Source organism: Chiloscyllium plagiosum, chromosome 4, assembly GCF_004010195.1.
Source record: "Chiloscyllium plagiosum isolate BGI_BamShark_2017 chromosome 4, ASM401019v2, whole genome shotgun sequence".
NCBI classification, from domain to species: domain Eukaryota; kingdom Metazoa; phylum Chordata; class Chondrichthyes; order Orectolobiformes; family Hemiscylliidae; genus Chiloscyllium; species Chiloscyllium plagiosum.
The window spans coordinates 65,877,712-65,890,404 of NC_057713.1; the positions used below are offsets into that span (position 1 = coordinate 65,877,712).

The following is a 12,693-nucleotide window of genomic DNA, read 5'->3' on the forward strand; positions in this document are numbered from 1 at the left end:
GAAGTATGCTGTTTTTCCCATTAAGCCTGATGAATAGGATCATCGCTGATCCAACATTCCTCATATACATTTCTCTGCCCTTACCATATAATTCTTGATTCCCATACTGATCAAGATTCTGTCTATCTCAGCCATAAATATACACTAATACGCTGCCCTCACAGGTTTGTTTGGCATGGAATTCCAAAGACACTCAATCTTCTGAGAAAAGAAATTCCTCCTCATCTCAGACTTAATTTCATACTCCTTTATTCTGAGACCAGGCCGTCTGGTCCTGGACTCTCCCATGAGAGGAAGCATCCAGCATTTGTCCAGTCAAGCCCCTTAAGAATCCTATATGTTTCAATGAGATAACCTTTCATTCTTCTAAATTTCAATGAGTAGAGTCACAATCTGTGTAACTTTTGTTCATAAGAAAATCCCTCCATTCTGGAGATCATCCTAGTGAACCTTTTCTGAACCACCTCCAATGAAATAAAGTTTTGGTCCCCTTAAATAAGGGGACCAAAACTGCTCATAGTACGCAAAATATGGTGTGACCAGCAATTTACAATTTCTCTGTCTTATACCCCAATCCCATTGAAATTAGGGCTAACATTCCATTACCCTTCCTGATACAAAGCTAGCACATAGGTGCAAGTGGTTATGTTATATGTAAAAGTACCCACAAGTACCTTTTGTGTTGCAGCTTTCTGCATGTTTTTCCCCATTTAAATAATACTCTTAATATTGTTAGAAAAGATGGGCCACCCATTGTTCTTACTAGCATCTTTCCTGTTTGGTACTGGTCATTGATAGGGGTCATGACACAAAAGTGGTATCTGCTGAAATGATGGATATTGTTTGACAATATACTTTGTTAAGGAGCCATCTTTCAACTTATAGCAAATTAATCTTAAATGAAAGAACCTCTCTTTTGACACAATTACAGTACTCAAAGGAATAGTGAATTTGTTTTAATCTGTGCTAAAGCTTTGTGAATCATCTGTGGTCTCTTTACAATCACAGCAATATTCGTTTTTCACCCATTTTTGCCGTGCATCCTTTACATCAGCAACATAAACATAAGGCAAGAAAAGCCAGTGCTGGAAATATGCAAAACAGAACTGAAGATAGTAAGTAACTACGTGTAACTATAGGAAACATTTTAGATTTAACTTCCTTTGTCAGAACTGGGAAACACAACAGGGAACAGTGAAAGGAGCGTAAGCAAAGCAAAGTTTGTGGAGGACAGGGATAGAAGATGAAACGTGTTCCTGTGAGAGTAGAGATGACTTTGTAAATTGTTCAAAAGGAAACCAGGTAATGATTAAATGTTTGAAGTAAAATTAACGTGGGATAATGGGAAAATAATGATAAAACAAATGTACAGAGAGGGAAAGTGTGAATCACCAGGGAGGTGAAGGTGGCACAGTTGTGAAATGGCAACAGGGAAATGTGGCAGTATTTGAACTAAACATTAAGTATTAATTTGAACAGACTACCACCAGCCCAGTGTTCCTATCTCAGCATTCCAAGACTCAACTTTTTCCCATCCAAGTAAACATCACTTTCTTATCCAAGTTAACAGTATTTGTTACCAGAAGTTAAGATTAAAGTGAACCCTCAATAGGAACATTAAAACAATTCTACAGCAAGGCAGTGTGACATTTTGGTAGAGATCGTGACAGGTAGTGTTTCATATAGTGAAGCCGGGGAAGATGGTGGGAATAGTAATAGTGTCACTAGATTATAATCCAGATCCCCCGACTAATGATATGGGAAACTCAAATTAAAGCAAAATATTGTGAATTCTGGAAATCTGAAACCATTTTTAATGCTGGAGAAATTCAGCAGGTGTGGCAGCATCTATGGCGAGAGAAACAGGATTAACTTTTCAAGTCTGGCAAGAATCTTCTTCAGAACTGCGGTAACCAAGTAGAAATTGCAAAATTGTAATTACTATTTTAATTACAAAGCACTGAAACTCAGTGAGGTGTTGAGAAATTTGCATCTTTTGAATGATAACTTCACATATTCAAGATGAAACATTACTTTGAGAGTGTTTAGTTTGAAAAGACAGTGGAGTTAGACTTGGATTATACAAACAGAATTAGACCATACTCAGTAGCTTATTTTGAACAGCAAATACGGACTGATAACAGCAGACACTGAAAGCTCTGATCTCTTTCTCTTTCCTCTGTCTCAATCTGGAAAATAGTACTGATGAAAAAACAACATGGAGACAACACAGCTGACTGAGAAATCTTACTGAGAGATTTATGCAAGCTTCACGCTCATAACTCGACAACACTAAAATCTTTAAGATACAGTTGCCTTTATCTTCATTCCGATAATGACATACTTCACCCATTTATTTCAGTTTATTACCCAGGTGTGTATTGTCCTGAAAAGAGGAAAGAACAACTTTTAATACACGCATGTATATTAGTGACTTGTTTAAACAGCCCAGCAAAAGTGGTTGCTATAATCATGTGGCTAGACTTAGCATTAACCTTCCAGGAAATTCTCAGATGTCAATGTCAGCCAGTCCAAGTTCCTGAATCCAACTGCCTTTTTAACCATACACTTTGAATTAGTAGTCAGTGCTATTCCATTTAACATTTACTGACAATATTAACAGCTCTAACTTTAGGCTGTAAAAAAGGCAGCCCAAAAAGCAACCAGAGAAACCCTGTGAAAAGCAGCCAACCACCTGTATTTAGGATCTCTGCAAGTAAAATGTTTCAGCAAATCTTCCTCAGAACACTATTGAAGAGATTTTCAAAGAGAGGAAGCTGTCTAGTTTGCCAAACAAGCATGACCACAAACAAAATCCAGACCGTAAACTCCAAGATTTGAACTTTTTGTTTCGATCATAAAAGCACGGATATTGTTAAACTGCTGTACTTGGCTTGTTTTGTACTTAAGTTGTTCCCAAATAAATAAATCTGTTTACTCATTCTGATTCTATCTCTCATGTATATTTGTAACTGTGTCTGTTTTGTGAAGTATCCCTACTGTCTGAGTTAGTGTGAACTAAACTGTCCTTCTGGCTCTACTTTATACGGTGGTGTTGGAAGGCTATTTGTGTGACTGGGCCCAGTGTGCAGTGGTGTACCATATGGATCAGTGCTGGATCCCTTATTGTTTGTGATATTTATAAATGATTAGATTAGATGTGGTATGAATGATAAGTAAGTTGGTGGGTGACACAAAGAATAGTTAGGTGGGTTGACAGTGAGGAGGTAAGTTTTAGTCTACTGGAGGATATAAATGGATTGGTCAGATGGGAAGATTAGTAGCAGATGGAATTTAATCCTGATAAGTGTGAGATGATGCGCTTTGGAAGAAGAAGCAAGATAAGAGTACTCAATGAATCGCAGGACACTGGGAAGCTGAGATACAGAGGGATCTTGGGTTACTTGCCATTGATCCCTGAAGGCATTAACAGGGTGGTTAAGAAAGCTTAGGGGACACTTGCCTCTATTAGTAAAGCATAACATATAAGATCAGGAATGTCATGTTAGAGTTGTAGAGGATTTTGTTTAAGCCACAGTTGCAAGTGCCACAGCTGTAGTATTGTACAGTTCTTGGTCACTCCACTACAGGAAAAATGTGATCACCAATGGATGAGATACAAAGAAGGCACACCAGGATATTTTTCGTATTCATTCATAGAATGTGAACATCACTGTCCAGGCTAGCATTTATTACCCATTCTTATCACCCAGAGGGCAGTTAATTGTCAACCATATTGCTGTGGGTGTGGAGTCACGTGTAGGTCAGACCAGGTGAGGATGGCATTTTCTTTCACTAAAGGACATTAGTGAACCAGATGGGATTTTCTTGACAATCAACAATGGCTTCATGATCATCAGTAGACTCCAAATTTCAGATATTTGTTAAATTAAAATTCCACATCTACCATGGTGGGATTTGAGCCTGGGTCCCCTGAAACATTACTTGGTTCACTGGTTTAATAATCTAGCAACACCATCACCTCTCCACCTGTTGCTTGGGCTGGAGCATTTTTACCATGAAAAGAAGCTGGATAAGCTCAGATGGTTTTCTTTGTAGCAAAGGAGATTGAGGGAGGATCTGATAGAGATGTAGGAGATTATAAGGGGTATGGACAGAGTGAATAGAAAGCAGTTATTCCCCTTGTTTGAAGGGTCAATAACAATAAGGGCATAATTTCAATATAAAAAGCAGGGGGTTTAGAGGTGATTTGGATAATTAACCTTTTTCATCTAGAGGGTGTTGGGGGCTGGAATGCTCTCTGAGAGGCTAGTGTGGGAAAGTGGGACAAGTATAAGTAGTAGTGTATTTTTGGGCCTCCTCTGTACTGTATGATTCTTCTACAATGTTGTTATGGTCTTTAAGAAATCAGAATCCACATTCAAAGGAAGTTGGAATAACGTGCCCTCTGAAAGAAAGCAGAACATTAACCATTGCACCACAAGAACCATGTTCTTTATTTTGCAACTGGTTAACCAAAGTTAATTGAAGAATGATGGTTGTATGCGAAATAAGAAATATAAATATTTATTGCATCTGACCAAGAAGACCTTAAAGAAATAGGGGAGAAATAAAGAAATCACCCCTCCTCACAGCAGTATTTATTTTAAAAAGGCTGAATCTTCCTATATTTTGGTGGTGTCAATTTCAGGGAGTTTCATGCAGAGCTTCCCTCCGTGAGGCCTGGCAATTTTTATCAAACAATTCTCCACTGCTGCCTTTATTTAGAATGCATCCCATCTCCACAATGCTGCTCTCATAATCTTGTGCTCATCAGAGGCAGAAGAGCTTGCAGATGCTCAGATGTTTCAACATTCATACTGTAAGCACTATGTTTAAATCCTACCGGTGCAGAGATTTGCCTTCAACAGTCCATTACTGCAAATTCCAAAGAACATGGCTGAGAGAAGTTAGTACTCCATTCCATGCACAGGGACTTACAGAATAGATGTCCACTTTCCCCAGAACTAAGAAGACGATGGGACCAGGCATTGCCTGCCTGGTCTGATGTAACTATGCTGGGCCAGTGCAGTAACTGTGGAGGCAATGTCACAAGAAGGTGAATGACCTTCTGCACTCAACAAGGGTAATAGACACGTTTTCTCTCTGTAACCTCATTTTCATTCCAACTCCACCACTGCATCCACCTGTCACCAAGATTCCACAGTCTAACACTTTCATTAGTTAGTGCACACTTCTTCCCTTCATGATTTTTACCCAAACTATCCCCATATAATACTAAAACCTTCCCAACTTTCGTACTTGTTACTCAGTTCCTTGTGATATCATTAACATCTCAAACCACCTCCATCTTGCTCAATCTTGCCATTTTCTCACTGCAGGAGAAAACAGCTGTCATTAGGTCTGAAAGACCCATAAGGGAGATAGGATGGCAGTTATTTGTCTCCTCACCCAAATGAGGAGAAAACACTTTCACTCATGGCAAAAGAGCATAACTGCTTGTGTGATGATATTGAAACTTGCACAACCAAGGAAGCTTCATTGTGCTGGCTCCCAATATCACCAATGTGAACGTATTCTCAACCTGTTAAAGCTTCTACCCTCATTGTGCGTCTCATTCCCTTTCTCATTTTATGCAGGCATGAGAGGCAGACACCCAATCTGTGCCTGCAAGAGACTAGCCCTTCTGGACATCAGCTCCTTCTGCACCTTTGAGGGAGAAACAAGTATGGCTATCTCCTACACCGTCCACCAGCTCAACTATTTTCAACTTGGTGAAAGTATATAGAAAGCACATCATTGGTATATCTACAAAGCTGGCAAAGGAAGAAATGCCCTCACTCGGAGGATTTCCAGAGACCAGGCACTTGTTCAGCCCATTTTGTAAGCCATTAATAACTGCAAATGCACACAAAACACAGGAGATGTAAGTAGTTTTGTCAGAGATATTTGGCAAACTTAATTGGATATTGGAGCAGTCCACCAATGTTCCGGTGCTGTTATCAGCATGCACCTGGCTATCACCATAAACAGTTTGAACTTCATCCATGGCTGCCATGGAAGCCAAGTCTAGCAGAGCCCTTCAGATTCCAGCTGCCAGAATTGCTCGCCGACATACTCTCCATTAGTTTAGCCATTGGTATTCACACCAACAGTAAGGTGACCACAGGTCAAGGGACCTCACTCCGAGTTCCATTCCTCTCAATAAGACAGGGCAGTGTTGACAGGCACCCATTCAGAGAAGAAACCACATACCACTCATCTCCCAGGATGCTTCATAGGTGCCCAGCGCCACCCGCTCCCCACCCCACCCTTCCCATGTTACACCCTCCCGGTGCTCCCCCCACCGTGTTGAAGTTCAAGCCAAGAAAAGTATGCCTGGATCTGGGAATGACCCTCTCAGTAGATCTGGGACCGCCAGTCACAAACATCCCCAGGGCCATCCATCCAAACCTTCAAGGCTGACAGGCTCCACTACTAGTCAGGCTCTTTCCATACCAGCTCGAGACACCAGAATAACTACTGCAAATTTGGTCAGTGGCCAGGCTGAGGAGAGTGTGACTATGAGAGGGACAGTAGAAGAATCTGGGAGTTAGTGCTGCCACAGTCTCAGTCCTTGAATTTACCTAACAGATTTGAGATTCTTGCTCTCTGTTTGGATGAGGGGATCTATAGGGATAATGAAGAAACTGATCATAGCATGGTACAAGGAGCTATTCAGGAGAATGTAAAAAAAGAGAAATGTAGTTGTAATCAGGGCTAATAAAATCACAGAAATAATCACTTTTCTGTGTAGCCAGGATCAAGAGTCCAGAAGGCTATGTTCCCTGAATGGTGCCTGGTTTAGGATACCTCATCTGGGCTGCAAAGGAGCCTGGAATGAGAAGGTAAGAATCCAGTTGTTGTGATCCATGTAGGTATCAACAAAATAGGTAGAACAAAGGTTCTGCTAAGGGAAAATGAGATACTTGGAGCTAAATTAAAAAAAAACAGCACCAAAAAGGTAATAACCTCTGGATTACTACGTAAACTACAACCTAATTGGCACAGATTTAATAAATGAACTCAGACTAAAAGATCCTCCCAGAAGTAGAGATCATAACATAATAGAATTTAATATTCAGTTCAAGAGTGAGAACTTTGGGTTGGAAACTGCTGTGTTTAGACCATAAGATCAGAATAAGGCCATTCAACCCATCGAGTAATTTCCACCATTCAATCATGATTGATATGTTTCTCAACCTATTTTCTCTCCCTTCTAATAAAAACCCTATGTATCTCTGTCTTAGAGAATTCCAATTAGAATTAACATTAGCTTTTAGTTTCAGATATACTCAATGTATATAGTGAAAAGTTTACTTGTCACTACTTACATTGCCATTTCAGGTACAAATGTATCTAGATACATTTTCTTTAGTTACAAGATTTGCTGACCTCTGGATCCCTGTGGTGTTCCGGGTGGTTTTTGGGGGTGTACCATGCTTTTCCCAGCACAGTGCTTCTATGTGTCCTATTCTGTTTCAGTAGCTGCAGTATTTTACAGCCCCTGCTCATGGGGCTGTACATTCCCTAGCAAAGTGTCCCTGTTGGCCATAGTTGTGGCAGGATAGTTTTATTCTACTCTCGTCTCCATTCCGGTAGGATGCTTTGTCACGTCTTGCCTTTATTGCAAGAGCTTCTGCCTCCTGCACCCTGCTAGCCCATTCAACTAGATCATCATAATCCTGGGACGTTACTACTCCCATTTTCAGGATGGCTTGGTGGAGGCTAGAGAGTCCATCTTTAGAGAGTCCATCTTTGGATGGATGCCCGGTCCTCCTGATCTGGTTTTGCTTGCCCTGAGCATTCCTGATATACCCTAAATAATCATTCCCCATACTCAGAGGCGCCTTCCCTTTAAGTTGGTTAGTGGTCATGTTCTTCAGTTTGTGGGAGTAGTTCCAACCACCCTTTGGATTTCATCTTTAAAATTGGCAAAGGGGCTCTGCTGGGCATCTATCTCAGCTGTAAAGGCAATGGCATGTGTCCACCATCTTCCCCTAAAGTTTCGGGCCACTGTGGCATTGGGTCCACCAGCTACCTGTCTCCACTTGTCCACTGGACAAGCTGCCCGGACCAGCTGGTGTATGTCCCTCAGGTATAATTGGTACCCTACCCATACACTATCCAGCTCTTCCCAGAACCTGGTGTTTTCACTCTGGAGCTGTAATTTGCCCAGGGAGGCCATAATCTGCTGCATCTCCCCTAGGGTGAAGGGTTTATAATTCGCTTTGGGTTTTAAGTCTGTTTCTCCTCTAGTAACTCGCTCTAAGTTGTACTCTTATATGGTTCGTCCAACAGAGGGAGCAGTTGGTCCCTGCTGGCTGGTATTGTAAGGAGGAAGCGAAGCCACGTCTGAATTCTTGTGCATCCTTCTTAACTCCTGCTCCAACTCTTTTATTCTATCCTCCAGCTCTTTAACTTGTTCCTGGTCCTTTCTTTACCTACTAATGGAGGCAGTCACTTGTTCAATTAGGCCTGCTAATTGATGTACTAACATTACCCCTATTTTTTAGTTTTGTTCCATTTCTGTTTATCTATCCACTCTCTTGGTTGTGCTAGTGTCTGCGATGGATCTCAGCCATTTTTCTTCAATTGCTGTGTCAATCCTTGTCTGTCTGCTGTGTATTTCTCAATAAGGGAACGTGCAGTATCCCCCTTAAAACTTTGATCTGCCATTTAGCAGATTGTGTACCTCCGGATACCACCAACAGTAAAGTGTTCTTAACCAGTGGGGACGTCTCTACCCTGGCCAATAATACTGTCCCAGCACCATCCGTACGGCTGTAGCAGCCTCCTAGCAAGGTATACTCTCTACCAGTGCGACTTGTCTACCCTCTCGGCCACCAATACTAATCAGTACCTACCGGTTGGCTGGGAATGCTGGCTTAATAGGATGTGCTCTCTACTGGTTGGAGTTCTCTACCCTCCTGGCCACCTCTACTCACCCAATGCCTCCTGATAGCCCCAGAAACCTACCTCGAGCCGGGTGTGCTCTCTATTGATGGGACCCTTTACCCTCCCGACCACCACCACTATTCAAGTTGTGTCGTTCTACTATTGACTGACAGAGAATCATGGTTACTCAGTGTTCATGCTCCCCACCTTGGTAATATGCAGTCCACTGAGGTTTGGCTCTTGGTCAGAGTGATCAGCTCCTCTTCCTCACCACATTGGAAATTACAAGTACAAACAGCATCCAGCTTTTAACTTAAACTCTAACTGGACTCTGCGTTGTTTGCCCCTACAGAGTCCAGTGTTACCTGACTTTGCCACTTGTGCTTCGCAACTTGTAGTGCCCTCGGTGCCTCAATTTCCACTTCAAATCCCAACCTTCATGTGGAGGGTGGTGGGGCTACCCCTCTTAACCATCAGTTGAAGGCAGGGTTTTTGAGACAGGCACTACCTTGTCCTCTGGCTGTTTCAGCACAAGTAGCAGGTTCTCACAGCAGTTAATACAGTTAACACTTATTCTCCACAGACATGCACTTAAATGTTTAACTCCGTACTATAACAAATTAGACATTACAATCGGTATACCTTTTAAATTGTCCGTGGCCTGGTCTGACTCTTCCTGTTTGCAGGTACAAATTGATTCTTAGCCCAGTTATCCGATCGTGGCCTTCGACCAGGGCACCAATAATAAGAACCCTGCTCGCAGTGCCAATTGTTGTGAAGAAATGACCAGAGTTCGAGTCGGGATTCAACGACAGAGTTTATTGTACAAGGAAATACCGGAGCTCCGGGGAGAGAAAGACACCAACAGCACAGTGGTCAGCTGCGAGTCTTCTCTCAACCTGGAGCACATGTCAAGATACTTTTACACAAATTGTGATATAGTAGGACAGTGATGAGGTTATTGTCTCTGTAACATGGTTTGTTTATTGTAACCATTGCAAAATCGTTGATAGTTTACTTTTTGCAATCATTGTCAGTTCTAGCACTGCCTTTGTTAATTTGAGCGCGGTCATTGTCAGTTTCAGCACTGACATTGTCAATTTCAATGGCTGAGCAGAAGTCCATTACAGTAGTAATGGGTGCTAATCGCTCTTCCTGAAAAGAACGATTACTGCAGCACTGGCCACTAGCACTTTCTCTTGAGTTCGTATTAAGTAGTTAGCAATTCCATCAAAGGTGTTGGCCGGACCTAGGCAGGCAGTATACGCTACTCATGTGTGTTCTGTCCCCCACTTGTCTTAAGCTAATCAACTAGATTGTGAGTGCATTGTGCTGGCATTCTGGTGGCCCAGGCAATATCTGTGTTTATTCTGCTGTCTGTTTCCATATTGTGGTCTGGCAGCTATCTTGTGTATCAAGTGGCCAACTTATGGTTCAGTGGCCATCTTGTGTGTCTGTGTGCCTCGTGTCACCCTGTCCCAATGCCATCTCCCACTTCACTCCCATTCAGAAGCTGAAGAAGAGAGGAGAGCAGCCACTCCCAGCTGTTTAGTGTCAATACAAACAGTTATGCAGAGTATAGCATGCTAAGTCTATGTGACATCCTCTGTCTGGGGTGTACTGCAAAGCCCCTTTAGATCAGTCCAAGATTCTGAAACTCATCTTGAGGAGGCCCCATCATCTGCTCCACATGATCCTTTTGCAAGAATGGGCCACTTTATATCTGTGCATTGCCTCAGGGGGATTTTATCATGGAGCCATCAATCATGATTGCAAGGGTAGCTGTTATTTGTCAGGAATCACCCTTGTAAGACATATGCCCCTGGGAATGAAATAGGAACCTGCGAGTTATCAAGAATATAAATCCTTGATCCTTCAACAACTGCCCTCTGAAAAATTACATCTTAATCAGCACATACCATGACATTCACATACATTAGATGATTATAATTTTAGCAGGAATACTTCCATTTTGCAATCTTAAATCACTCAAATGCAGCATTCCATACAAGAGCCTATGTTCCAACATTCATACAGTTCAACGTGAGAGGTTAGCAGCTCTGCACCATTGTGCAACTGAGAAACCTTTGGAATATGTTTGGGAATTATTGTCCACAGATAACACTTTAAAGATTTCCTATGATCAGTTTTTCTTCACAATCTTACTAGGATTAATTTGTAATAATCAATGTAATGGTCAGAAAACAATAAATGCTGGAGCTCACAGCGGGTCAGGCAGCATCCATGGAGAGAGTGCAAGCTAACGTCTCGAGTCAAGAGGACTCTTCGTCACTGCTCTGTCTCTGTTCATAAATAGAACTCTCCAACCCAGGCAACATTCTGGTAAATACCCTCTGCTCACTCCTCTTATAGTCTACAAAAAAAAAGCAACATGTTTCTTAATTATGTTGTGCCAGTTATAAAATTCTTGCCACTTGAAATTACAATAACAGTAAGATGTATTCTGTTTACAGTAATCGCTAGGCTATTTACTGATTCTAATTCTAGATATTTTGAATGAAAACAAACATGCTGAAAATAATTAGAGATTAGGTAGTATCTAAGGAGTGAAAATAACAGGGCTAACATTTCAATTACAATTTCTCCTCATTCACAGGATATGGACATTCCTGGCAAGGCCACAAATAGTGCTCTTGAACTGTTGCCTTGCAAGGCAAGCCAGATAAGGACAGCACATTTCCTTTCCTAAAGGACTACAGTGAACCAATCAGAATTTTTTTGATGATAGTTTCATGGTCACCATTCGACTAGCGTGTAACTTGAGTTTTATTAATTGAACTTAATCAGTTGCTCTGTAGAGATTTGAATCCATTGCCCCAGAATATTAATCATTATCTCTAGATGTCTAGCTCAGTGACATTATATTTACCCCACCATCACACTTATAGGGATTAAAATGAAGGACAGATTTAATCCATGCATGGATGTTATGTTTCAATTGTACAGGGAATTGGCGAGACATCATCTTGATTACCATATACACAGTATTGGTCTCCTTATTTATGGATGGATGAGAATGCATTGGTTCAGAGGCGGTTAGGTAGATTTTGTTATAATTTAGAAGAATGACAGGAGGTCAAATTGAGGTAAATGATATGTTAAAGGGGATTGATACAGTAGACTGAGAAAGGATGTTTCCTCATGTGCGGCAACCTAGAATAGAATAGGTTTAGGATAAGGGGTAGCAGATTTAAAATAGAGATAAGGAGAAATTACTTCTCTCAAAGGACTGTGAATGTGTGGAATTCACTACCCCAGAGCATGGTGAATGCTGGAACATTAAGTCAATTTAGGGAAAAGATGGACCATTTTGAATCAGAAATGGTTTGAAGAGTTATGAAGAGCAGGCAAAATGGGGCCAAAATGAAATCAGCTATGATCATATCAAGTGGCAGAACAAGTTTGAGGAGCTGAATTGCCTACTCCTGATCCTAGTTCTTATGTTCTTAATACCTGAAATAAACGGGTTGACTTATAAAGAATGAAAAGACAGGCCGAGCTTGTTTTCATTGGAGTTTTGAAAAGCAAGACATAATTGGATAAGACACTGAATGATCTTGTCAAGGTGGAAATGGAAACGCTTCTTCTTGTGAGTGAATCCAAACTAGGGGACACTTTTAAAATTAGGAGTCCCCTTTTTAGTACAGTGATGAGATGAATTTTTTTCTTTCAGAATGTTGTGCGACTTTCAAACTCTCTACTTCAAAAGATGGTGAGGCTTTATTTTTAAAGCAGAGGTAGTTGGGTGTAGATGGGATGTTGAATTCAGAACTC

At 41.2% G+C, this 12,693-nt stretch overlaps 1 protein-coding gene across 6 annotated transcripts in view; it reads left to right on the plus strand.

Annotated features, from left to right (window-relative positions):
• LOC122549096 (regulator of G-protein signaling 20-like) overlaps window positions 1-12,693 on the plus strand; it is a 242,919-nt gene that overhangs the window by 176,973 nt on the left and 53,253 nt on the right. For 2 of the 6 annotated variants that reach the window (XR_006311410.1, XR_006311409.1), the window contains exon 2: window positions 5,601-5,887. The exons of the other annotated variants lie outside the window; for them this stretch is intronic. The gene's annotated coding sequence lies outside the window, so the exon portion shown is untranslated. The remainder of the gene's footprint in view (window positions 1-5,600; window positions 5,888-12,693) is intronic. 6 annotated transcript variants of the gene reach the window in all.